This window comes from Ornithorhynchus anatinus, chromosome 16 (genome assembly GCF_004115215.2).
Source record: "Ornithorhynchus anatinus isolate Pmale09 chromosome 16, mOrnAna1.pri.v4, whole genome shotgun sequence".
Taxonomy (NCBI): Eukaryota; Metazoa; Chordata; class Mammalia; order Monotremata; family Ornithorhynchidae; genus Ornithorhynchus; species Ornithorhynchus anatinus.
Genome location: NC_041743.1, coordinates 40,862,929 through 40,887,497, shown reverse-complemented (window position 1 = coordinate 40,887,497; position 24,569 = coordinate 40,862,929). Strand labels below are relative to the sequence as shown.

The window sequence follows — 24,569 nt, the reverse complement described above, 5'->3', positions numbered from 1 at the left end:
AGAAGTGACTCGCCCACAGTCACCCAGCTGACAAGTGGCAGAGGCGGAATTTGAACCCGTGACCTCTGACTCCCAAGCCCGGGCTCGTTCCACTGAGCCACGCTAGTTCCCTATAGATGGTGTCTGCGATGCCAGGGTCGCTATAGGGGACTTCATCGGGAAATGTTGGAGGCCACCTGTCCATCTTCCTTCAGGAGAGGGAGGCCTTGGGTTATTAACAATAATAATTATGATATTTATTAAGTGCCTACTATGTGCCGAGCACTGTTCTAAACGCTGGGATGGATACAAGGTAGGTTGTCCCACGTGGGGCTCACAGTTTAATCCCCATTTTACAGATGAGGGAACTGAGACACAGAGAAGTTAAGTGACTTGCCCAAGGTCACACAGCAGACAAGTGGCAGAGTCAGGATTAGAACCCATGTCCTCTGACTCCCAAACCCGGGCTCTTTCCACTAAGCCACGCTGCTTCCTAGTGGCGAGGGCCCCTGCCCCCCTGCTGAACTTTGATATAATAATAATGGTATTTGTAAAGCGCTTACTATGTGCAAAGCACTGTTCTAAGCGCTGGGCCGGGTACAAAGTCATCAGGTTGTCCCAGTGGGGCTCACAGTCTTAGTCCCTATTTTACAGATGAGGTCACTGAGGCACCGAGAAGTAAAGTGACTTGCCCAAGGTCCCACAGCTGACAAGTGGTGGAGCTGGGATTAGAACCCATGACCTCTGGCTCCCAAGCCTGGGCTCTTTCCACTGAGCCACGCTGCTCCTCTTAACAGTGTCTTCTACAGTGTCTCCCCCACAATGTAAGGCCAGTGTGGGTCCGGATGGTCTCTTTATTGCTGAATTGTACTTTCCAAGCACCTAGTACAATGCTCTGCACATAGTAAGCGCTCAATAAATACGATTGAATGAATGACCTTGCACTGTACCCCACATTCAAGTCGCACCCCAAATCCCACCTCTTCCAACAAACCTTCCCCACTTTGCCTCTCATAACCTTGAGGCATTTCATCCCCTCAACCAACTCTTCCAAGCCTTCTGAATTTATTTTCACCTTCTTTAGTCTTCATGTATATATTTACACCTTATTTTTGATCTCTTTAATTCTAAAGATTATTATGTTCACCTCCCCCTTTGGAGCATAAACTCCTCGTGGGCAGGCAACGTGTCACTTTGTTTTTGTGAACATCCAGAGCGCACCACACCCAATGAGTGCTCAGTAAATACTGCTACGACCATTTGTGCAGGTCACTCTCTGGGCCTCAGTTTCCCCATCTTCTGTATGGAAAAGAGCCAGCAGTCCCACATTGGATTATGACACTTAATGGCAAAGGCTAGCTTTTAATCACACCACTGCTCAGAAGTTGATAAGGCCGTCTGGGATAAGGTGACATGAACAATATACTCTGAAAACTGATTAAATAAAGGATGTTTTAGGGGTCATATCTAGTATACTTAGAGTTCAAAAATGAAGGCATAATCATAATGATTAATATAATAATTCTATCAATACAATCAGTCACATTATTATAATAGTATTTATTAAGTGTTTACAATGAGCCAAGCTCTGTGCTAACCAAGGGAGGAGGTACAAAATAATCAAATTGGACACAGTCTCTGTCCCCCAGGGAGCTAACAGTGTAAGAGCCCCCGATTAGACTGTGAGCCCGTCATTGGGCAGGGATTGTCTCTGTCTGTTGCCAAATTGTACATTCCAAGCGCTTAGTACGGTGCTCTGCACATAGTAAGCGATCAATAAATACTAGTTGAGTAATCTATCCTCAATCTTGAAGGTGGATGTCAAAGCTTTTAGCACACAGTAACACTCAATAAATATCATCGATTGGTTGTTTGATCGATTGCCTCTGAGTTCAGAGACAGAATATTGGGTGGATGGACTGGCGGGCCGACCCAGAAATGGCACTGCAATGTGCTTTTAGGTTTCATATCTCATGTTGGGTTTTTTCCTACTTGCCAGCACTCCCACCAAAAATATAGGGAGAGAAAGGAACATTCTGGAAATCAGATTGATCCCTTTTGCCCCTTGTTATCACCTATGTTGGTTGCTTGCTGGGGTACAAGTTTGGAAATATGGCTAAAAGGAGGAAAAGAGGTTTAGCTGTAGATTTCAGTGATTGATACTGACCATGGCTTTAATTAGCCGAGATATCCAAGAGCTGGAGAGTTGAAGGTTTTTCACTCCATCATCTGAAGTTCTGGGGAAAGGCCTGTCATTGTACATGGAACAATATATTCAGTAATAAAAATTTCAATAGCATTTTAAATTTGCTAAAGGGTTATTATTCATTGGCTGTGGTGTGTTATGAGAACATTAGCACTATGTTAGGCTTTATTATCTATTGTTTGCCAACTGTAAAGAGCACCGGGCTGAGAGTCAGAGGAGCCGGGTTCTAATCCCGGCTCCACCACTTGCCTTGCTGTGTGACTTTAGGCAAGTCACTTTTCTGGGCCTCAGTTCCCTCATCTACGAAATGGGGGTAAAATATTTGTTCTCCCTCCTACTACTGTGAGTCCCATGTGGGACCTGATGATCTTGTTATCTACTCCAGCACTTAGTACAGTGCTTGGCTCATAGTAGGTGCTTAACAAACCTACAGTTATTATCATTTAAAACAAGTCTGAAGGCCAAGATGGAATTTGATACATGGCGGAATGTTTTTATTATTTTTATTTTATTATTATTATCATCAAATTGTTATATTTGTCAAACACTTAAACTGGGTTAAATAAAAGATAATCAGGTAGGACAGACTCCCTGTTCCCACATGGAGCTCACAGCCCAAGGCGGAATTTAGCACCTCCTATGTGCAGAACACTGAAATAAGCGCTTGGGAGACTACAATATAGTTAGTCGACAAGATCCTTGTCCTCGAGGAGCTTACAATCTAGGTAGGGGAATAGACACTTCCATTAATTTCATATAGGAGGAAGAACTAAAGTATATAAAATATGTACACTAGTGCTAGGGGGTTGTGAGTTTTTGTCCATAGGTGACACAGAAAGGCCGAAGTGGCAGTTGGGGAAGATGAAGCGGGGAAGATGAGCGATTAATTGGGGAAGGCCTGGAGGAAGTGTGATTTCAGAAGCAGCGTGGCTCAGTGGAAAGAGCACGGGCTTTGGAGTCAGAGTTCATGGGTTCGAATCCCAGCTCGGCCACTTGTCAGCTGTGTGACTTTGGGCAAGTCACTTAACTTCTCTGTGCCTCAGTTACCTCATCTGTAAAATGGGGAGTAAGACTGTGAGCCCCACGTGGGACAACCTGATTCCCCTGTGTCTACCCCAGCGCTTAGAACAGTGCTTGGCACATAGTAAGCGCTTAACAAATACCAACATTATTATTATTATTATTAGAAGGGGCTTGAAGACCAGGAGAGCGGTGGTCTGTCAAATGGGAAGGAGGAGGAAGAGGCTATGGGTGGCGAGACTGTAAACTCGTGGTCAGGGATCACTTCTACCAAGTCTCTCGTATTTTCCCAAGTGCTTAGTTCAGTGCTCTGCCCATAGTAATCGCTCAATCAATCCTCCACCACTTTGTGTGACCTTGGGCAAGACACTTCTCTGGGCCTCAGTTGCCTCATCTGTAAAATTGTGTTTACTGAATACTCACTGTGTGCAGAGCAGTGTTCTAAGTGCTTGAGAGAGTACAATACAACAGAGTTGGCAGACACATTCCCTGCCATTAAGAAACTTCAACAAATACCATTAATTGAGTGATACATTCTTTGCCTTGGAGGAGCTCACGATCTGACCTCCCCTCTATCTTCTCTCTTTTTTTTTATGGTTTTTGTTAAGCACATGGACTATGTCCAACCAGATTAGCTTGTTATCTACCCCGGTTTATAGAACAGTGCCTGGCACATGGTAAGTGCTTTAACAAATACCAAAATAATAAAAAAAAAAGCACAGTATGCCAGGCACCGTCCTATGAGCTGGGATAGATAACAAGCTAGTCCGGTTGGACACAGTCCATGTTCCACAGGAGGCTCACAGTATTAATCCCTATTTTACAAATGAAGTAACTGAGGCACAGGGAAGTGAAGTGACCTGCCCAAGGTCACACAGCAGGCAAGGGGTGGAACAGGGATTGGAGCCCAGGTCCTTCTGACTCTCAGGACTGTCCAGGACTGTCCAGGCAAGGGCAAGACTTCTGGTCACTTTCAGAAAGAGGATTTGGAGCCGAAAACCCAAACAGGGCACGACAGCCAACACGCTATTTCCGGTCCTCACCAGATGCTCCCATCACTATCTTCCTCGAGGTTCTCCCTCAACACCTCCTGTTACTTCCCTGCCCCATCCCCAGTCCGACTCTCCGCGTCGTCCCTTTTGCAGAAGGAGAAGAAAAAGCCCAGAGAGGGGAAGCGGGTGGCCCAAGGTCACCCAGCACGTTGACGCCAGCTCTGGGAACAGGACGCCTGTCCTGCAGATCCCCCAGGTCAGCTTCGTAGCTTCTCACCTGTGCTGCTTCTTTCTTCCTCCAGGCACCAAGCTGGGAACCCAGAGAAGTCAGAAAATTAAACTGCCCAGAACCAACCAGAACTGGTCAACATCCCCATCCTTATCAGGAGCTCGGTTCCTGTGTCAAGTCCAGGGGAAATGGACCCCGCCTCTCTGGCCGCCGCCGCTGTTTCCTCTGCTCCTCTGAACAATGCCGGACCAGCCCCTGATAGGAGGAGTGGGGGAGGGATGGGGCCTGGCAATAGGGGAGTCCTTTATGCCCAGCTGTTGGCATCTGGACGACCAACAGCAGCCCCACAGTCTGACACGCCTCAACCGGCCACTGTCCCTGCGGGGACAGGGAGAGCGGGCCAGCGGCTGGGTGGCGATGGCCGAGCCGCCCTTGAGGACGCCCTCCCCCCGGCCCTGCCACCAAGAACCCCCATCTCCTCCTTTCCCGGCCCACCCCGCTTATCTCCTAGGCCCCTGCGGCCTGTCTTTCCATCCCCACCACTTCCCCTGCCCCTCCCTGATTGCCCTCAGTAGGGCGGGGAGGAAAGGGTATGGGATTTAAAAATCAAAAACTCCGGTCAGCCTAAACCACCGGCCCCTGCCGTCCACTCCTGTGATGCTGAGACCTAAAACCGGAATGGACGAGCACCAGGCCCTGGCTGCCACGGTCCTTGAGCACCGGGACCGTGCCAGATCAGGACAGGGCCAAACTCGGAAACGTCTGTAAGCCTTTTTAATGCCCCTGCTCTCCCACTGGTTCAGGCCCGTGGGAATTCCCGATTAATTTCCTTCTACCTCGCGCACACCCAACCACCGCCTCAGAACTGCCATATTCAGAACTGCCCAGAGCATCTATGAATGCATCGATTTACACACTCTACTACTTAAGCACTTAGTTATTCACTTATCCATCTTTCCATCTTATCCATCGTTCACTACGCAGCAAGGCCTAGTGGGGAAGGGAAGGGGAGGGGGCCGACGGTCAGCCTGAAGCCCTTGGGTCAAAGCAGGAGGGACGGAGCTCTTCCCCATATTGTCCCCTCCCTTTTCAGCTTTCGAGTCTTCTACGTCTCCTCTTGGTCACCCTGAATTCCCTAGGTGAAGACCCAGTGTGGCTGCGGAGGCATAAGGGAGAGAAGAAACACAAAGATGAGGGCCACGAGAAGCAGCGTGGCCTAGTGGGTAGAGCCTGGGCCTGGAAGTCAGAGGGACTAGGGTTCTAATCCCGATGACTACTTTGCTGCCGGGTGACCTTGGGCAAGTCACTCCACTTCTCTGGACCTCAGTTGCCTCATCTGTAAAATGGGGATTGAGACCGTGAGCCCCACGTGGGATGGGGACTGTGTCCAACCTGATTTGTTTGTATACACCCCGGCGTTTAGTATAGTGCCTGGCACATAGTAAACGATGTGCCTGTAATTACTTGTTTTGTTTTGTTGTCTGTCTCCCCCTTCTCGACTGGGTAGGGATTCATTCCTTCATTTAATCATATTTATTGAGCGCTTACTGTGTGCAGAGCACTGTACTGAGCGCTTGGAAAGTACAATTCAGCAACAGAGACAATCCCTACCCACAACAGGCTTATAGTCTAGAGGGAGGAAACGGACGTCAAAACAAGCAAACAGGGATCCCTATAAACAGAATTATAGATATATACAAATATACAGATATACATCACTTAGTCGAGCGTGGCTTAGTGGAAAGAGCCCGGGCTTGGGAGTCAGAGGTCATGGGTTCTAATCCCGGCTCCGCCACTTGTCAGCTGTGTGACTTCGGGCAAGTCACTTCACTTCTCTGGGCCCCAGTTCCCTCATCCGTAAAATGGGGATGAAGACTGTGAGCCCCACGTGGGATGACCTTGTATCTACCCCAGAGCTTAGAACAGTGCATGGCAGGTAGTAAGCGCTTAATAAATACCATCATCATTATTATTCATAATAATAATAATAATGATAATGTTGGTATTTGTTAAGCGCTTACTATGTGCCGAGCACTGTTCTAAGCTCTGGGGTAGACACTGGGGAATCAGATTGTCCCACGTGGGGCTCAAAGTCTTAATCCCACAGCTGTCGGCACCCACTAAGCACTTGATACCAAAAGGAGGAACGTCTGTTGCCGAATAGTACTTTCCAAGCGCTTCGCCCAGTGCTCTGCACACAGTAAGAGCTCAATAAATATGATTGAATGAATGAGTGAATGATTGAGAAGCAGCGTGGCCCAGTGGAAAGAGCACAGGCTCTTGAGTCAGAGGTCTTGGGTTCTATTTCCGACTCCGCCACGTGTCAGCTGTGTGACCTAGGGCAAGTCATTTAACTTCTCTGCGCCTCAGTGACCTCATCTGTCAAATGGGGATGAAGAAGCACTTGTCAGCTGGTTGACCTTGAGCAAGTCATTTAACATCTCTGCGCCTCAGTGACCTCATCTGTAAAACGGGGATGAAGACTGTGAGCCCCACGTGGGACCACCTGATGGCCTTGTATCTACCCCAGCGCTTAGAACGGTGCTTGGCACAGAGTAAACGCTTAACAAACACCAACATTCATTAATTAATTAACAAGTATTATTATTATTATCAGGGAAGCAGTGTGGCTCAGTGGAAAGAGCCCGGGTTTGGGAGTCAGAGGTCATGGATTCGAATCCCGGCTCTGCCACTTGTCAGCTGTGTGACTGTGGGCAAGTCACTTCACTTCTCTGGGCCTCAGTTACTTCATCTGTAAGATGGGGATGAAGACTGTGAGCCTCACGGGGAACAACCTGATGACACTGTATCTCACCCTGTGCTTAGAACAGTGCTCTGCACATAATAAGCGCTTAACAAATACCAACATTACTATTATTATAGAGAAGCAGCATGGCTCAGTGGAAAGAGCCTGGCTGGAGAGTCAGAGGTCACGGGTTCTAATCCCGGCTCTGCCACTTGTTGGCTGTGTGACTTTGGGCAAGTCATTTGACTTCTCTGTGCCTCAGGTCCTTCAACTGTAAAATGGGGATGAAGACTGTGAGCCCCAAGTGGGACAACCTGATCACCTTGTACCCTCCCCAGCGCTTAGAACAATGCTTTCCATATAGTAAGCAGGGATTGTCTCTATCTGTTACCGAATTGTACATTCCAAGCGCTCAGTACAGTGCTCTGCACATAGTAAGCGCTCAATAAATACTACTGAATGAATAAGCGCTCAACAGCTGCCATCATCATCATCATGATTACACTGTAATCCCGTCATTGGGCAGGGACTGTCTCTATCTGTTGCCAATTTGTACATTCCAAGCGCTTAGTACAGTGCTCTGCACAAATCCCCACTCTGCCACTTGTCAGCTGTGTGACTGTGGGCAAGACACTTCACTTCTCTGTACCTCAGTGACCTCATCTGGAAAATGGGGATTAACTGTGAGCCCCACGGGGGACAACCTGATGACCCTGTATCTCCCCAGCGCTTAGAACAGTGCCCTGCACATAGTAAGCGCTTAACAAATACCACCATTATTACTTCTCTGCGCCTCAGTGACCTCATCTGGAAAATGGGGATTAACTGTGAGCCCCACGGGGGACAACCCGATCACCCTGTATCTCCCCCAGCGCTTAGAACAGTGCCCGGCACACAGTAAGCCCTTAACAAATTCCAACATTATTACTTCTCTGCACCTCAGTGACCTCATCTGTAAAATGGGGATTAAAACCGTGAGCCCCCCCGTGGGACCACCTGATCACCTCGTATCCCCCCAGCGCTTAGAACAGTGCTCTGCACATAGTAAGCGCTTAAGAAATACCACAATTTATAGTAAGCGCTCAATATTGAATGAATGAATGAACGAACTGAAGTTGGGGGGGGGGGGGGAGGGTCCCAGGGGAGGCTTGCAGTACCACTTCTGTCCCCAGGAGGGAGACGGTGAGCGAGGTTTTGGCTCGGTGGCGGCCCGGGCCCCGCTCGGATAAACACCTGCTCCAGACCCCGGCCTGTTTAAGCTTTAAATTCCCAGGCCTCCGACAGATAAAATACAGTGGCGCGGCCTCCGGTGAAAGGAAAAGGGCTCAGGCGACTCGGGCAAAAATGAAAACAGCTCTCAGACCCCCACGGAGACCCCGCGGCGCCGGGAAAGCGGAGGCGAACAGAGCAGATGCTGGCAATACCGGGCTCCTCGGCTTTCCCCCTCGTTCCCGGCTCGGAGAAAAAGCAGCTTGTTGCTGAGATCAGCCGGGTCGAGGGGGGGTTAGGGAGGCGGAGGGACTGCGCTGTTGCATTTAGCAACACACAGCGAGCGCTTAACAGATCCCGTAATTATTCATTATTATTTTATGCAGGGCCGTGGGGAAGCGCTATCAGAGGGAGCGGTCCGACAGTTAACTATTTAATTAGGTAGATTGCGTTTAACTAACGCCACCGTTTTGCTACCATCTAAGCCGACCTCAGGGGCAGTGCATCTAGCGGTTAGAACTGGGAGACCTGGGTTCTAATCTCGATTCTGCTACTGAGTAGCTGTGTGACTTTAAGCAAGTCCCTCTCCGGGCCTCGAGTTTTCTCACCTCCAGGAAGGAGATGGGTAAATGAGCTGGGGGAAGGGATCTATTAAAGTAGTGCGAAGGAGGCTCGGTTAAATGAAGAAGGGGGTGGGGGAGGGAGGCCAATGCTGATTGGTCTGAAATTCCCCACACACCCACTGAGGACTCTATTATTGAAGCAGCGTGGCTCAGTGGAAAGAGCCCGGGCTTGGGAATCGGAGATCGTGGGTTCTTATCCCGGCTCCGCCTCTTGTCAGCTGTGTGACTTTGGGCAAGTCATTTCACTTCTCTGGGCCTCAGTTCCCTCATCTGTAAAATGGGAATTAAGACTGTGAGCCCCACGTGGGACAACCTGATCACCTTGTATCCCCCCCCAGCGCTTAGAACAGTGCTTCGCACATAGCAAGCGCTTAACAAATACCATCATCATCATTATTATTATTATTAACCAATCAACACCCTTAACGCCTTTCTGGATCTGTCGAAAAGTGAGGGACCAAGAGGTTCAGGGTCTTCCAGAATACCGGGAGGGGAGACCTCATGAGATACTTCTTCCCTCCCTGCTTCCTTCTTAGACGGAGAGCCCCATGTGGGACAGGGGCTGTGTCCCACCTGATTATCTTGAATCTACCCCAGCGCTTAGTACGGCACTTGGCAGATAGGAATCAATGCTATTTATTGAGCCCCTACTGTGAGCAGAGCACTGTTCTAAGAGCTTAGGTGATTATGCTACAACAGAATCGGTAGACACGTTCCCTGCCCACAGCGACTTCACAATCTAGAGATAAGTTTATAGTCTAAAGAAAGCGCTTAACAGATATTATTATTCTCTCATCTCTCCCCATCACCAAGAGTGCCATCCCTCCTAAGCCCCTTTGCCCACTCGCCAAAGTTACCACAGGCCTGGGCAGGGAAGCTGGGCTTCTGCTTCCTCGGTTTCTCCCCTCCTCCGGGACTCAGCTTCGGTGGTGTTCACAGAGCCATACCTGAAATAGAACTCATCAACAACTGCCGTTCGGCGAAAAGCCCTCAGGCGGAAGCTAAAAATGCTCCCGGAACACCCGGGTGGAAGAGGAGGGGGAGGAGGAGCTGGAGGCAGCGGGGAGAAGCCCTGGCTGACCCCTAAGGAGCCAGGCCAGCCACCCTCCCCTGCAACTCAGAGAACCCTGCCAAAATACAACGGGTGCTAAGGAGACAGAGACATAGAAACAGATATGGGGTCACAAGTACTAGGGAAGTGGGGGGACAGGCGGGGAAAGAGGCAATGAGAGACTGAGGGGGAGGAGGGGACAGGCAGCAGAGTGGCTATTTGTTGCTGAATTGTACTTTCCAAGCGCTTAGTACAGTGCTCTGCACACAGTAAGCACTCCATAAATACAACGGAACAGTTAAACGAATAAGCGAATGAATGGCCGAGCTCAATCAATCAATCGTATTTATTGAGCCCTCACTATGGTCTGAGCACCGTACTAGGGAGAATACAACAGAGCTGGTAGACACGTTCCCTTCCCACAAGGAGCTTAAATTCTAGAGAGAGAGAAAGGTATTAAAATCAGTTATGGATATGGACATAAATGTTGTGGGGCTGAGAGAGGGGCGAATAAATGGTACAGAGCCAAGTGCAAGGGTGACTAGGGAGAGGGAGTTGGGGAAATGAGGGCTTAGTTGGCGGAAGGCCTTTTGGAGGAGAAGAGTTTTTTTTTAAGGCTTTGAAGCTCAGGATTCGGATTCAAGGGACCTGGTTTGTAGTCCCAGTTCCACCCAGTTAAATTACTTAACTTTTCTTGGCCTCAGTTTCCTCCTTTGCAAAATGGGAATAAAATGCTTTTTCTGGGACAGGAAAAGTGCCCGATCTGATTATAATAATAATAATATTGGTATTTGTTAAGCGCTTACTATGTGCCGAGCACCGTTCTAAGCTCTGGGGTAGATACAGGGTAATCAGGTTGTCCCACGTGAGGCTCACAGTTAATCCCCTGAATCCACTCCTGGGCTTAACTCCTGGTAAGCACTTAAGAAATGCCATCACTATTACAGCAGAAAGGATGGTGAAAGGAGAAGGGGAGGGGTATGAGAAAGAAAGAATCCTCGGGTCCTGGGTGAGTAGAGTATGATAATAAATGTGGTACTTGTTCATTCATTCGTTCAATCATATTAACTGAGCACTTACTGAGTGCAGAGCGCTGTACCAAGCGCTTGGAAAGTCCAGTGCGGCAATAGAGACGATCCCTGCCCACAGTGGGCTTACAGTCTAGATATGCCAAGCTCTGGGGTAGACGCAAGATAATCAGGTTCTCTTTCAGGCCCCAACTGGCCTTCATTTATTTACTTTTCTTTTGCAATGGTATTTGTTAAATTCCATGCTAAGCGCTGGAATGGATACGAGATCGTCAGGCCCTCTCAGTCCAAGTAGGAAGGAGAACAGGCATCGAATCCCCATTTTCCAGATGAGGAAACTTCCCTTCAAATCCCCAGAAGCAAACCGAAACCCATCCTCCCGCGACCCTTCCCCTCAGCCCCGACTAGCTCCCTTTCCCCTACCCGCCTCCCCTCCCACCCCACAGCACTCGTGTAGAGATGTACGTCTTTATAATTCTATTTATTTACATTAATATGTATGTATCTATAATTCTATTTATTTATCTTCATGCTACTGATGCTCGTTTACTTATTTCGATGCCCGTCTCCCCCCTTCTAGACCGTGAGCCCGCTGTGGGCAGGGATCGCCTCAGTTGCCGACCGATACTTGGCAAGCGCTCAGTACAGGGGTCTGCACAGGGTGAGCGCTCCATAAATACGATCGAATGAATGAGGGGGGGGGGGTCTCCGCCTGTAGGTTCGGTGGCCGAGCCGGAGTCCCACCTGTCTCTCTTCTCCCCCCTCGCCCCGTGGGGCAGAGAGGGGGGAGATGGAGGGGTTGGGAAGGAGAGGCTGGGGAGATGGGGAGGAGGGGGAGACGGGGCGGGGAGAGAGGTGGAAGGGGAGCCGGGGGAGGGGAGGGGCGGGGAGCCAGCTGCGAGAGAGAGAGGAGAGAGGGAGAGAGAGCCCAGCGCCCAGTGCCCGGGGGCTGCAGTCCCCTCCCCAGTCTGCAGTCCAAGGACCAGCCGAAGGCGCGGCGGCGGAGCCCAGCTGGCCAAAGCCCCCAGCGGACGGCCGGAGTCCAGCCGGCCGGAGGTTGCAGCGAGAGGGCAGAGCCAAGCCGGCCACAGCCGGGCGCGGGAGTCTCCGGCAGGCGGGCAGAGGCAGAGCCGGGCAGGGCTCCCCGCAGACGGGGAGAGGCGAAGCGGGCACAGCCAAGCCGGGCAGAGCCGGGCAAAGCCGAGCCGGGCCGAGCCTCCGGCGGGAGGGCAGAGCCTCCGGCAGACGACCCGTCCCCCCTCTCCGGGCCCGACCCCAGCCCCGCAGACGGTAGACGATGCCCGGGGAGCCGGGTGAGTAGCCGGGTCCCCCGGCCCGGCCCGGCCCGGCCCGGCCCGGCCCGAGGGGGAGCTGCCAGGGCAAAGCGTGCCCCCTCCCCGCCGCCTCCCAGCCAGGTGAGTGAGGGCTCCCTTGCCCCCGGGAGGAGGCCGGGCGGAGAAGGGGAGTGGGGGGAAGGGGGAGAAGGGGCGGTTACGCCTGGACCCCCTTGGTCGCCCCCGACCCCCAACCCTGCCGGGTGGAGCGGGATGGCAAGGTGGGGGGCCGGGGGATATCCACCCCCCCCAACCTGAAGACTTAGGACAGAGCCCCTCCCTCCCCTCCCTTCCCCACCTGGGTGGGTGACCGTGGGTGTATGTGGGCATGTGTGTGTGTGCGTGTGCGCGCTCGTGGGCAAGCGGGCCTGGGGCTCAGGCTGTTGCCCGGTGGCGAGCTGGCCACACGGACCCTGGCAGGAAAAGGAGAGGGAGGGAGATTACTGAAAAGCGGGACCCTAGGGAGGGGTGGGCGCCTGGAGATCCCGGGCTCCCCTGGATTGGGCAGCCCGATTCGGGAACCCCCGTTACCCCTCCAGCCGCCCTCCTAAGCGGTAAGCAGTATTTTGCTAATGAGACGTACATCGCCTTCATTCTATTTATTTGCTATTGTTTTAATGAGATGTGCATCCCCTCGATTCTATTCATTGCTATTGTTTTTGTCTGTCCGTCTCCCCCGATTAGACTGTAAGCCCGTCAGAGGGCAGGGACTGTCTCTATCTGTTCCCGATTTGTACATTCCAAGCGCTTAGTTCAGTGCTGTGCACATAGTAAGCGCTCAATAAATACTACTGAGTGAATGAACAGCCCCGCCTCTCCTCGCCCCTCTTGGACACCTGTGAGGTCCAGAAAGCCCTCCTGCCCCCTGGGATCCTGTCTCCTCCCCCCTGCACTCATACCCTTTCACCCTGAGCTCCTAACTCCTGCCCCTTTTCCGACTGGGACTGAGGGTGTGTGCTGGAGGGCTGGGGAGCCCTTCCCGTCTGGAATCTGCCCCACCCTCTGCATCTACCCCCTGTTGGATGGAGGGACTCGGGCGCTGTTTGTGGGGGAACCCATCCGGGGCTCGGGAAGGAAAAAAACGATGAAAATCTCTGCCCCCGGCCCAGGGGCGCCCATCGATTCCAAATCGGGGGGAGGAAACCCTTCTCCACGCGTTGGGTGGGCGGTGAGTGGGCCACAGAAACTGGCAGGAGGTGAACGAGAGGCTTGGATCCACGCAGGGTTGAGGAGCTCACAATAGGTGGCCAGAGGGAAAGTTTTTTGGTTTTTTTTTTAATGGTACTCGTTAAGCGCTTACTATGCGCCAGGTACTGTTCTAAGCCCTGGAGTAGATAGAAGCTAATCAGGCTGGTCCCAATCCCTGTCCCTCATGGGGCTCACAGTCTTAATCCCCATTTTACGGAGGAGGTCACCGAGGCCCAGAGAAGTGACCTGCCCAAGATCACACAGCAGACAAGCGGCAGAGCCAGGACTAACTAGAACCCAGGTCTTTCTCACTCCCACAACCGTGATCTCTCCACTAGGCACGCTGCTTCTCTAGACACACTGTTCTTGTACTGTCTCAAGCACTTAGTACAGTGCTCTGCCGGCAGCAAGCCCTCAATCAATACCATTGATCGGTTGGGGCTGAATGGTTCTTCCTTTTAACCCTGGGGGGGGGGGGGGGCAGGAGGTTCCCCAGTACAGGGCTCCTCCTAGTATCCAGGTGCCACTGACCGTGATGGAATCCGGGCTGGGTGGACCAGTGCTCCCTTGCTGATGGCCTTCTGTTCCTAAAAAAAATGGGGTGGGGCTGGGGCTGTCCAGCTACTGACTTTTAGGGGCTCCCCTTTGGACCAGGCTGGAGTGGGGAAATGTTGGTACAGCTGCTGATCAGAGGTGGCCGTGGGGTGACTGGTGGCGGGTCATTTAATGCCCACCATCGCAGGTCTGGACTTGGGGATCTTGGATCCCCATTGACTTCGGGGAGCCAGTACTGGATCCTGGAGGAGCCAGTCCAATGGTCTGACTGGGGGAGTTAGTAAGATTATAAATAGACTGTAAGCTCCTTGAGGGCAGGGATCGTGTCCACTATCTCTAATGCCCTCGCCCAGGGTTTTAGTACAGTGCTCTGCCCACAGTAACTGCTTGATAAATACTATTGATTGGGAATCTGGAATAGAATCAGTGCCGTGGAAGCCCAAACTGGGGCAGTAACTTCCCCTACCCTACCCGGGGATGCTGTGATTTTTGTTTTCTCTCATCGAAACCGCTGGAGGTAGCTTGTCTCAAGGAGGACTTGTGGTGGCTTGGGGACTGGTGTCACCAGGCGGGACCAATCAGAAAGGTGGCCGATTGGCTGGGGCCCTGGCAGAGCGGTCTGCGGCCTTCATATTCCATGATAATAATATTTAATAGTATTTAAATATATTAAATTATTAAATATATCATTTAAAAATCATTTTTAATGGTATCTGTTAAGCAATTACTGCATGTCAAACTCTGTTCTAAGTGCCGGGAGAGGAACGAGCTAACTGGTGGGAACCCACATGGGGCTCACCGTCTCAGTAGGAGGGAGAACGGGGATCCCCATTTTACAGTTGAGGAAACTGAGGCCCAGAGAAGTGACATGACTTGCCCCAGGCCACACAGCAAGCAATTAACGGAGCCTGCATTAGAACCCAGGTCCTTCTGTCTCCCAGGGCCCTGCTCTCTCCATTAGGCTATGCTGCTTTCCAAAGCCTGTATCCCGCTCTGGCGTTCGATCTGGATTTCTGCTATCGGGAAGGAGACGTCTTGCCTTGGGGCCGGGAAAGAAGGGGTTAACCCAATTTCCGAGCCCTGCCCTTCCTCCCCACCCCTTCCCCCACTCCCTTCCCCGACAGCCCCGAGCTGCAGCCAGCCAGCCAGCCAGCCAGCCAGCCAGCCAGCCAGCCAGCCAGCCAGCCGGTCCGGCCACCAATTAAGCTTTAATAAGACAGCGGGAGGTTCTAGGGGGAAATGTGGTCCATCTTAATTGGCAGGCAGCTCCTGCCTCCGCCCCGGGACTTGGGGGTGGGGGATAGGGGGGAGTCGACCCTCAGCAGGAAGAGGGAGACTGTGAGATTTTTTTTTTCCCTCGATCTTTGATTCTTCTTTCTTCATCTCTCCGCTCTTGTTCTTGATTTGAGGGAGTAAAAGGTGACAAAGCTACCCACCCACCCCCCACCACACACACTTTCTGCTCCCCTTGACCAGACAGCCTTTCCTGCAAGTGACCAAAAAAGGTCAGTGGGACCGCTCAGGATGGATGATTCTAGATCGCCAAGCATCTCCTGGTTAATCTGTTGTGCTTCGTGCCATTCCCTGTGCTAAACTCTGGGGTAGTTATAGTACCATCGGCTTGGACACGGTCCCTAGGCCACAAGGGACTCCTGGGCCAAAGAGTAGGGAGGACAAGAATCAGGAGTCAGGACTAAAATTCAGGTTGCCCCGTTAAAGCATTCACCAGCCCAGAGGCAGGGGGTTGGATGCAATGTGCTCTACAGGTTCGGCCTTTCAGCTCTGGGATTCTGTGGTGCTGATTCCCACTGGATTCTGTCTGTTGTTAAACTGTGCTCTCCCAAGTGCTTAGTACAGTGCTTTGCACACGGTAAGTGCTCAGTAAATATGACCGAATGAATTCATTCATTCGATAGTATTTATTGAACGCTTACTATGTGCAGAGCACTGTACTACGCGCTTGGAATGTACAATTCGGCAACAGATAGAGACAATCCCTGCCCAATAACGAGCTCACAGTCTAAACGGGGGAGACAGACAGCAAAGCAAAACAGAACAAAACAAAACAACATCATCAAGATAAATAGAATCATGGAGATATACACCTCATTAACAAAATAAATAGGGTATAATAAATAAGCACAGTGCGGAGGGGACGGGAAGGGGGAAGAGCAGAGGGCGGTGGGGGGAAGAGGAGGGGAGGAGGAGCAGAGGGAAAGGGGGGCTCAGTCTGGGAAGGCCTTCTGGAGGAGGTGAGCTCTCAATAGGGCTTTGAAGAGGGGAAGAGAGTTTGTTTGGCGGAGGTGAGGAGGGAGGGCATTCCGGGACAGCGGTAGGACTTGGGCCAGGAGTCGACGGCGGGACAGGCGCGAACGGGGGACCGTGAGGAGGTGAGCGGCGGAGGAGCGGAGCGTGTGAGGTGGGCAGTAGAAAGAGAGAAGGGAGGTGAGGTAGGAGGGGGCAGGGCGATCGAGAGCTCTGAAGCCAAGGATGAGGAGTTTTTATTTTGTGCGAAGGTTGATAGGCAACCACTGGAGGTTTTTGAGCAGGAGAGTGACATGCCCAGAGCGTTTCTGTAGGAAGATGATCTGGGCAGCGGAATGAAGAATAGACTGGAGCGGGGAGGGACAGGAGGAAGGAAGATCAGAGAGGAGGCTGACACAATAATCCAGTCGGGATATTAGGAGAGCTTGTACCAGCACGATAGCAGTTTGGATGGAGAGGAAAAGGCGGATCTTGGCGATACTGTGAAGGTGAGACCGGCAGGTATTACCGTTGGCTGACTCCTCCGTCCAGGTCCAGAGAAGGGAAGCCACTTGTCCGTGTCACCAAGAGTGTCTGAGGAGTCAAAGGGAACACATCTCAGACTCCAGGAACAACCTCAGCCCTTAACCCCGGGGAATGACGCTAAATGGGACGACAAGTCCCAGCATCCCACAGGTTCCACCGCACATTCCCCGCTCCACCCCACCAACCTGGGCACCCAGCACCCTCCCTCCTTGGTTGTGAGGCCTGAACTAATCCTGCCAGGTTTAGGACTAGGACCCTCCTTGGACTTGGGCTGGATCTGTTTCACTTGCTCTGAATGGAACCTAACAAAGGGCAAGGGCCCAATCTCTGATCTGCTATTGCTCGTGAGCACTTAGCTCCCCGTTGCTCAAGAGCACTTAATCCTCACAACTCTTGCAGGAAGAATAGGACTCGGACAACCCGATGCCCATTCGATCACCCTATCCCTCATAGCGTGCTCCTCTCCGAGTCATTACCCTTTAAAAAAGAAACCAGACTTTCCGCCGTCCCCTCCACCTTATCCCACCATATCCACCTTATCTCTTTGGGTCAAATCTTCCCTCCAAGCCTCCTCTCTTTGCACCTTGCCCTTCACTGATCTCAAGGCAAGCATCCGTTGTTAACTTCCTAGAGCCCAGGATGAGCTGTGTGGTGTAGCGAATAGAGCATGGGTCTGGGAGTCAGATGGGTTCCAATCCTGACTCCACCACATGCCTGCTGTGTGACCTTAGGCAAGTCGCTTCACTTCGCTGTGCCTCAGTTCTTCCTCATCTGTAAAATGGAGATCGAGTGTGTGAGCCCCACGTGGGACAGGGACTGGCCCCCACCCGATTTGCTTGCATCCGAAGCGGTGGAAAAAGCCCGGGCTTGGGAGTCAGAGGTCATGGGTTCGAATCCTGACTCTGCCCCTTATCAGCTGTGTGACTGTGGGCGAGTCACTTCACTTCTCCGGGCCTCAGTTCCCTCATCTGAAAAATGGGGATTAAGACTGTGAGGCTCACGTGGGACAACCCGATTACCCTGTATCTCCCCCGGCGCTTAGAACAGTGCTCTGCACATAGTAAGCGCTTCACAAATACCGACATTATTATTAACCACCCTAGTGCTCAGAACAATGCCTGGCCCGTAGTAAGCGCTTAACAAAACCCGTAATTATTATTATCTAGAATCCTGACCTGGCTCTACCCACCAGGCCTCACTCCCCTTGCCCCCACTCTGTTCCCAGAGTGTGTGTGAATGTGTTTGGGGGTGGTGGGGAGGGGGGAGCTGAGCTCTGCAGACCTCTTCACCACCCGCTGGGGCTGATGGGAATGGAGGCAGTGGGTCCTTTAAGTAGATGGAGGAGAAAACAATTAGCCTGGAGAAGCATTGCATCATCTGGAGAAGGGAGGGTCCCCAGGGGGCTGGTGGTTTGATTTCATTAGCACCATATGAGGGGTCTCCCCCCCCCCAGCCCGCCTGGCCCGGCTCTCTCTCCTGCCTCCCCTCACCGAGGGGACCGAAGGGCTAGTTCGGATTTCAGAACACACGGAGAGGGCAACGTTGCCAGCCCCTGCTCTCTTGTCTCTGTGTGTCTGCACCACCCTCTTGTCTCTGTGTTTCTCTGTTTCTGTGTAGATCTGTGCCCGCGTCCTGTCCCTCTGTGCGTTTTTCCGTTTCTCCCTGTGCCTCTCTGGGTCTGTGTCTCTCCGCTTCTGTGTATCTGTGCCTCTCTCCTGTCTCTTAGGTGTGTCTCTCTGTCTCTCCACCTCTGTGTGTATGTGTCTCTCTTCTATCTCTCTGTGTCCGTATATATGCGTCTTTCTCCCTGTTCCTCTCTCTCCCTCCTTCGCTGTCCCTGGGGATGTGTTTCTGTCTCTCCCTGCGTCTCCCAATCTTGGTGTCTCTGTGTGGGGGTCTCTGTCTTTCTTTTGCAAGTGAGGTCCCGCTCCCCAGCACTTCCCACTGCTCCCAGCTGATGAGGTGACAGCCCATCCTTCACCTTTTACTGTGGTCTTCAAGCCCCTCCCCACCTGGCTTCCCACTGCCTCGCTAGTCTATTAAATAAATGGTGGTACTTGTTAAGCGCTTACTATGTGCAAAGCACCGTTCTAAGCGCTGGGGGTTACAAGGTATTGAGGCGATCCCACATGGGGCTCACGGTTTTAATCCCCATTTTACAGATGAGGTAACTGAGGCACAGAGAAGTTAAATGACTTTCCCAAAGTCACACAGCTGGCAAGTGGAACCCATGAACTCTGACTCCCGAGCCCACGCTCCTTCCACTGTACCACGCCGCTTCTCTTCTCCTGCTCCCCCTTGACACCCCCAGACCCCCCACCCCTGCTAATCAAACCCTCTCCCCACCCACTGTGCTGGACATGTTATCTCAGCCCCCACTTCAAAGGTCTCCCTGCTCCCTCTTCCAAACCCACCCCCTGCCCTCCAGACTAAGACTTCCCCAACCAGACCAACCCCTCCAGCAAATCCACAACTTGATCGACTGAAACCAATCCGCCATATAGATTTCTTCTCCGTACGTCCGTTCTCTCTATCCCCGAGTTTGAGGCCCCTGGAATTTTTATGTCCCTTGTGCTTTATTCTGTCTCCCCCATTAGATTACAAACTCCTTGAAGGCAGGAACAGTTTGTTGTGCTTGTCTTTGGCGATTCCTAATGGAGAAGCAGTGTGGTCTAACGAGTAGAGCACGGGTCTGGGCAACAGAAGGATCCCGACCATCGCTTACCTGCTGTGTGATCTTGGGAAAGTCACTTCACTTCCCTGTGCCTCAGTTATTTTTTCTGTAAAACGGGGATTAAGGCTGTGAGCCCCATGTGGGATATGGACTGGCTCCAATCCGATTAGTACAGTGCCTGGCACATAATAAGTGTTTAATAAATACCTCAAAAAAAAAAAAGAAAAAGGGCTAGTATAGTGCTCTGTACAAAGCCAGAACTTAATGGATTCTGTGAGTGATGAAAATGTCAGCCTGGATTCTGTTGTGCTGTGTGGCCATGGGCAAATAACAAAATCTCTGGCCCCCAGGTTCCTCATCTGTCAAATGGAGATAATGATTCTGGTGCCTCCTACTTCAAAGAGGCCAGCAGGGAACATCTGAGATTAAACCTGAGAAAGCCCTAAGGAACATAAAAGGGCTGTGGTAGTTTAAGGAGCCTGTGTTTGTTCGACAGGCTCATGAAACTTTGTCTTTTTTAAAGTGACTCAGACCCCTTCGTGTTATGCTCCGGGCACCCGTGTAAGCAAACCGGACAGTGTCGGAACAGGAGTCCAGGACCGAGAACCTGCGTAGAGGAGTCGTTTATAGTGATGGTGGCTTGGGCAGTGCCCCTCGTACCCCCTCGTACCCTCTCGTCCCTGCCTGTCACATGCCCGCTGCGGCATAGAGTGCAGCGAAAGAGTGGGCGGGCGGGGGCACGGCACATGGTAGAATGCGTGAGCGGTCTTCACCCATGTCAGCCAGCTGCGGGGAGAACCAGAACTAGAACCTGCGTCTCCCGATTTCCAGAGCTGGGCTCTGGCCAGCGGGCTGACTGCAGAGCTTGAAGCAAATGCTCTATTTCTAAAGTCAATAATGCGAGAGCGAATCCTCGTTTCCTGGAACGCGGTTGAATGGCAAACGAACACGATAAAAGCAGGGTCGCACGCATCACCTGCATTCCCGTGTGCCCTGGGTGTGCCTCGGGTGAGAGGGCAAGTGGCTACTGCCAGATCAGTCCCCAGTTGCCGACTCGTTGCAGTTAGCCAGGGTTGTGAAGCGACTTTCTGTGCCCGCACCCTTCTGAGGCTGTGCCCTCTCCGTGCCCTTTAGGCAGAGCTAGAACTTTGGAACTGGGCCCATGGGGAGCTGGGGCCTGTTTGTGTCAGACACCTGGGAGCTCTATTCCCCAGGACCGGGCTCCGGCCTACTCCTAGATACCCGCCCCGCCTCCGCCCTGCCTCTGCCGGGAGAGGCCGTGGCGGTCTTGTTGACAAATCCTCCACTCCCCAAGGTCCGGGAGGCGGGCGGCCCACGGGTGAGAACTGCTGCGGGAGACCAAGCCGGCGTGAACAGCGGGGCCTAAAGGAAAGAGCACGGACCTGGAAGTCAGAGGAAATGGGTTCTGATCCCGGCTTCGTCGCGTCTCCTGTGTGACCTTGGGGAAGTCATTTCACTTCTCTGGGCCTTAGTTACCTCACCTGCAAAATAGGGATTAAGACTGTGAGCCCCATGTGGGACAAGGATTGTATCTGACCTTGGCAAATAGTAAGTGCTTAACAAATAACACAACTATTATTATTATTACCTCTCCTCCAGCGCAGGCATACTTCTTCTGCTTCACTGGCTCCTCCAGGAGCTCATGGCCGGGCCCTTTGGAAGGTGCGCTGACCTGGATTGGCTTGATGCCTCAATGGGCTGCTTGCTGGCAGAGCGAGAGCAGCGTGGTGGTGGGGGGGGGGGGGGCTGGATCCCACTGGCATCTCAGGCCTCCACTTAGATCTGGTCCCCGATCTGATTGTCCCTTTTCCAGGCTGGCCCAGGGCAGAGGCTTTTGGTAGGTTTCTTTGAGAATTGCAGACAGCCCGGGGAAACAACGAGTCCAAGTTTAAACAAGTCCTAACAGCTTGGTCATCTCTCAGCAAAATGTTACACTCAATCAGCTCACCCCCTCCTATCTTACCTCCCTGATTTCCTACTACCATCCAGACCACACTTTGCTCCTCTAATGCCAACCTACTCATTGTACTTCGATCCTGTCTAGCTTCCCGCTGACCCCTTGCCCACTCTCTAGCTCTGGCCTGGAATGCCCTCCCTCTTCACATCTGACAGACATTCACTTTCCCTCCATTCAAAACCTTATTAAAAACACATTTCCTTCAAGAGGCCTTCCCCAACTAAGCCCTTAATTTCTTCTTCTCCCACTCCCTTCTGCGTCGCCCTTGCACTAGGGCTTGCACTCTTTATTCACCCCTCCCTCAGCCCCATAGCACTTACGTATAAATCCATAATTTAATTTATTTGTATTAATATCTGTCTCCCCTTCTAGACTGTAAGCTCACTGTAGGAAGGGAACTTGTCGACTAACTCTGTTTCACTGTATTCTTCTAAGTGGTCTGCACACAGTGCTCAATAGATACGATTGTGCACATAGTAAGAGGTCAATAAATATGATTGATTGAGCATCACGGGGAGCACTTTTCTGAGCAGGCTGAGGACCAAGAGGGTGGTGCCAAAAATCTGGAGCAGTAGCCTGACCATCCGTGGCTGAAGACACTTGCCTTCGGATTGCCCTCCGGAGAGAGAGGCTCTTTGAAATTTCCTCCCCACACTTGAACAACCAAGGAATCCATATTGATGTTACGAGTGCTGGTGTTTATCTCCCTCACACCCACCCCCTGCCTCCCCCGGGTGCACCCGTGGCCAGCTCCCCCAGGGCCTGGAGAAAGCTGTTCCTTGCTAAAAGGCCTGGGGGCCAGCAGGAGGGAGGTGACAGGGAGTTTGCGGAGGCTTTGGTGACCGGAGATTGCCACAGGCTGGCAATCCTTAAACAGTTGGACCCTGGGTACCCCCGCTTCCATGGGACCACCCTCCTCTCACCCACACACATACCAAGGGCCCAGGGCAGGGAGACCGCCCCAACACCAGCTCTGCTGGGACCAGTTCTCTGGCAGAAGCGAGGGCTGACAATTGATCCATCGGCAAGGGGAGAGGAGCCTCCTGAGGGGGCGTTTCAGTGGTCCCTTTCCTATACGGGTGCCCAAGGCCATGAGCTCATCCTTCTGGGCTCTCGCTCACCCACCCGAGGCTGGTTATCCACAAGGGCTGTCCATCATTTGTCCTGGATCCATGTAGGCATTCCCCTAACAGGAGGCAGGGGGTTGGACGATAGGACCTCTCAAGGACCCTTCTGGCTCCGGGATCATCTGACTGGACGTGTTGGCCTTCTTGTGTGTCTCTTTGTCTGGGAGGAAGGACTGAGAGCCAGTGAGCTGGGGTCTGGGTGGGCAAGGGCAAACCTGGTCTTGGGCTGGGCTGCGAAGATCTCCAAGCACGTTCCCCATCTTTTCCGTATTGCTGGAGACCTGGGGCGGGGCGAGGGGCGGGATGAGGGGGGAGGGGGCTTGAGAATCCCCACCCAGTCATCAGCTGGCCTTTGCATCCCACTCCAATAGTCGGGAAGACTTCTCAGCCTGTCTCTGGACCCATAAGAAACATTTCATTTCTATTCCTTTCTCCCCAAACTCCATATTCCTGACTCATTTTAGCCACTTCTGCAGTGTGGCCACCTCTGGGGATGGGGAGGGCCGGCTGATTAAACGAGCCCACAGTAACAAAGCTTACCAGCTTGAGTCAGGGGGCTGGGAAGAAGGAAGGGAGTAGGGAGTTGGTTGGGGAGAGGGCTCAGACCATCCTAAAGCAGACTCACCCTAGGTCCCTCCCCACTTGTTGTTTTCCCATCATCCTACTCACCCAGTCCAGAACCGGAACTAGTCCAGAGGGAAGAGAAGGGCCAGGGGATGGGGACGGGGTGGGGAGACCTAACCCCTAGCTTCTCTGCTTTTCTGTAAAGAGTCGAGCCTGGTAATAGGAGCAGGGAACCTAGCAGGAGCATTTCTCCTTGGAGAGAGTTACTCAATGAAATATTGATAAGATTTGGAGCGGTAATCACACACACACGCAGAGGCACACACATACATGTGACTCCCCCCTCCCCCCCCAAGCACACACACACTTACACAGCTAGCAGGCTGCATTGCAGCACTTCCAGACCCTGGGCAGAGGCAGGGGATACTGTAGGGTGATCTCCCTTGGAAATTCTCCTCTCCTCCTTGCCCCCAACCCTCTCTGCCTTCTTCTCTTCCTCCCTCCCTGATGGATTACTGCTGCCGGGGCAGGCAAAGAAGATAGCAGCTAGAAACTTTAGAGATCTGAGTTCCAAACCAGCTCAGGCCAACTGGGTCTGAACGTCCTCAGCATCTGGGGTGGCGCAAGTTGCTGGGACCGAATCCTGGAGTACGAGCTCCCTCGGAGCTAGACGTCCCTCTCTCTCCTCCTCCTCCACCTTTCTTTTCCAGTGCAGGATGACTGGGCCGGGGGTGGCGTGGGGAGGGAGGCAGAAAGGGGAGAGGGATCATCATCATCAGTGATATTTATTGAGCGTTTAGTGTGTGTAGAGCACTGTTCTAAGCGCTTGGAATAGTACGGTGCAATAGAGTTGGTAGACACCTTCCCGGGACACAAAGCCTTCCCAGGCTAAGCCCCACTTTTTCTCATCTCCCCATCCCTTCTGCATCACCCTGACTTGCTCCTTTTGCTCTTCCCCCCTTCCGGCCTCACAGTGCTTATATACGTATCTGTAATTTTATTTATTTATACTGAGGTCTGCCTCCCCCTCCCGCCCCAGACTTTAAGCTCACTGTGGCCAGGGAACGTCACTGTTTATTGTTGCGGTGTACTTTCGCAAGCGCTCGATAAATACGATGGCACGAATGAGTGAGCTTACCGTCTAGAGGGATGGGGGCAGCGACTAGTTCTGTCGAGAAATGGCTAGGCCAATGGCCAACCTGAGTGACAACTGTCCAGGGATGGGGGAGCCAAGAAGAGACCAGGACAAGTAGAAGCCATCTTAACTAACAACAAC

General features: G+C 52.3%; 1 protein-coding gene across 1 annotated transcript in view; it reads left to right on the top strand.

The window, feature by feature from the left end:
• Window positions 1-11,994: 11,994 nt before the first annotated feature.
• Window positions 11,995-24,569, top strand: part of RIMS3 (regulating synaptic membrane exocytosis 3) — a 45,184-nt gene continuing 32,609 nt past the window's right edge. Inside the window, exon 1 of the mRNA XM_029080920.2 lies at window positions 11,995-12,498. The gene's annotated coding sequence lies outside the window, so the exon portion shown is untranslated. The remainder of the gene's footprint in view (window positions 12,499-24,569) is intronic.